We start from the raw sequence: 3,186 nt of genomic DNA, 5'->3' as shown, positions 1-3,186 counted from the left end.
CTTTGAGGGATCACATGGGGTCAATTCACACAGTATTAGACATTTTTGAAAGAACACTTTTGCTGTGCAGCATACATACTGTCAAAAAAACCGTGACTCACTAATGAAGAAGATTGGGTGGTCCTCAATGCCTTTTGAGAAGTGCGTATGATGCCTCCATCACTGAGTCCACAGAAGGTCAACCACTGGCCTCAGTCCAGTAGCTATAAAAGAGAAAGAAAACTCAACTGGCAATCATTTGGTATCACTTGATATTCAGATTAATCAGCTTTGATCATCAGCTTAAGGGAGAAACTTTCCTCCTCATGTCATCCAAGCCACCTAGAATTGCCATAAGAATGATATTATTATTATTATTATTTTTCAAACTGCATGCACTAAGTAGCTGTCGAATAGGTTTCACTTCTGTAGACCACATACTGTCCTTATTCTCTGTAGGATTGGTGATAAATACAACAAGGGCTTCTGAAACTGGAGATGTTTTTAGAATGCTACTTGCCATGAGCAGTGGAAAATTCAAGCACACTCTTTCCAGTGTACTGTTCCTAATTGACAAACCTGCATAAGTACTTAAACGCGGGTACAGAAAATTACATCTGCGCATTGAATTGTAATTTTTTTTTAATTAGGGCATTCCTATTTTGCAGTCTCTGTCATTCAGTGCTATATATAGACAAAAGCTTTAATTCCCTGCTTGTATTTGTATTATTATTATTTTTTTGGGGGGGGGGGTGGATCACTGGGGAAGGCCATAGAAGCAAAAGCTAGCACCTTATGTACATGATGGAAGAATGATAGAATTTTTCCCCTCTATACGTTGTTGGCTAAGGCAAACTTCTATAATTTTGTGAGAAATTCAGCACTCCAAATTGTAAGCTGATAGTCCAAAAAAAGAGAACCAAAATTGGCACAAGATATTAAACTGCAGTAACTTTAGCCTAGTTCTCCCTTTTAACATTAGAACAAGCAGTAAGTTATTACTAGAGCAAATACTATTAAATTAAATAACATGCTAATAGCAGAGTGTGGAAAATTCAATAGTGTAGCAAGGAGCCACAACTTAGCAAGGGATAAATAACTTGGATATGCTCCAGCCAACCTTTCATACTCTATTGAATTCAATGGGAACGTTAAGCATTTGCTAAAACCTTTCCGTGTAAACTAATGGGACTTAAAAATGCTTGCTTTCTGATGGACCATTCCTAAAATTGGACCCTTTAAAACGGTGTCTTTTCAATACCCATATGGTGAAATGAGGTCATGTACAGAATTGAACATAGCTGTGAAGCGTCTTGGTTTACCCACAAAAAGCTTTTGTGCCAATTTTCCATTTAGATGTAGAATCAATGTTCTGTCCCCAGTTTGTATTCGCCAATAGCTTGTGATAACTGTAGGGAAATCCAGATTACAGCAGAAGCAAATGCTGGGATTTGCAATGGTGGTTTACTTAGGAGGCACCGCATGTGGTGATAAAAATAATCCAATCCTATCTCTCCCCCCCCCCCCCGCTACAGCCACACTGAAAAGTCTCAAGCTGTATCCAGTGGGGAGGAGGGAAGTGGGAAGCTTCAGAAGAGAAAAGGGATTACATTTTTCTCTTCCCTCCCATCCTGCAGTGGGTCTCCTCGGACCTGTGCCGGCTCTTTTGCTGGAGCAAGTCTGATGAGAGAATGGGGAGGATGGGGAGGCTGCAGATGGAATAGGATTTGGCATGCTTCATCATTTCCAGATCCACCCTTCCTCAGACTTGCACCAGCAGTAGGTCTGAGTAAACCCAGTGGAGCTGTGCGGGCTTACCCCAGTGCAAAGAAACAAATGCGGCTCAAAACTTCCCTGTGGGATGCAGCGTGCGCCCCATTGGCACAGCTACATTGGCATGCACAGAGTTAAGTGGGATTTGGCCCCCCCAAATATTTCAAATGGATTAAAATGGAAACATTTTTTCCCCAATCTAAATTATATAAAAGAGGCAAGCTCTTTTGATACATGTTAGCCCATGTCCCCAAGTGCTACTACAAGCCACTATTCAAGTGCACACAACAGCTACTGTTACCCTGCACATGCCCAATCTTGTCTGATCTTGGAAGCTAAGCAGGGTCAGGCCTGGTTAGTACTTGGATGGGAGACTGCCTGGGAATACCGGGTGCTGTAGGCTTATACCATAGACTTTCGAGACTGAAGGTTGCCAACCATTTTTTGGGCTACCTCTTAAGGATCCTGTCCCCTAAGAAAGCAATCCTGGCTCCCTTGCCTTGCCTCCCACCATGGAAACTGTGAAGGCTCCCTGGAATCAGCCTAGCCCTCCTAGGTGTGTTTTTCAAAGCTTTTTCTGCCTTTTCCCTGCCTTTGAATAAGGACATCACTGTGCCTTGGCAACACAGTCCTAGGATCCTTGCAATGCTGCAAGTATCATCCTAGGATAGGTAAATTTAGCTTCTGACAACCCTGACCATTCCCTGACAAATTGATGCCAAGCTTAGTGTTTCATTTTCTCAACCTCTCATAAATATGTGTGTATGTGCATGTCTAGGATTCTTAGCCTAGTGTTCAAAAGTTTAGGGGGAGACCTGAGGATAAGCCCTTGGTCTCCAACACATAAATCCTTTTAGCTGCTCTATCACAGACTCCAAGAACAGGGGAGCTGTGCATCGCTCATATCCTTCTCGCTACTTTGGAGGAATGGAACATTGGTTGAGAGTGATCATATGGTGAGAGGGACCAACCTTCCACCACAAATGAGTGGTTTCACAACCCACTGAGGGGCTCGCTCCTTGCCTGTAGTCCTGGCACAAACTACAGAGAGCCAAGGCTCCCCAATAGCATAGCTAGGGAGCTGCAGGGGGTGAGGAACATACTGTACAACATCACACACTTGTGATAACTTTAGCCTAGTGGCCAAATTTGTGAAGATCTTGGTACTATTTAATATCATCATGTTATATATCATTCAATCAGTAATTTAATGCAGAATACAATGAAGCAAATGGCATTGAACTATCTGTAGTCTATCAAATGTTATAGCCAAATGACAAGAAAAGGAAAACTCTATTACCTTTTGTAACAAAAAGTGGATTTCCTTCACTCAAAACCGACCAATGAGAATGTCTGTTCCATGAGATATTATGACAAGGTGTTAGTATGAGTCAGTTCTCATTTCCATGTATGTTGGATGACCTGTACTGTAAT

At 42.1% G+C, this 3,186-nt stretch overlaps 1 pseudogene; it reads left to right on the top strand.

Moving 5' to 3' along the window:
* Positions 1-2,035: 2,035 nt before the first annotated feature.
* LOC136637372 (5S ribosomal RNA) lies at positions 2,036-2,155 on the top strand (annotated as a pseudogene).
* Positions 2,156-3,186: the final 1,031 nt, after the last annotated feature.

This window comes from Tiliqua scincoides, chromosome 1 (assembly GCF_035046505.1).
Source record: "Tiliqua scincoides isolate rTilSci1 chromosome 1, rTilSci1.hap2, whole genome shotgun sequence".
Taxonomy (NCBI): domain Eukaryota; kingdom Metazoa; phylum Chordata; class Lepidosauria; order Squamata; family Scincidae; genus Tiliqua; species Tiliqua scincoides.
Note: the sequence above shows the minus strand (reverse complement) of the source record. Positions and strands in the feature narration are given on the sequence as shown.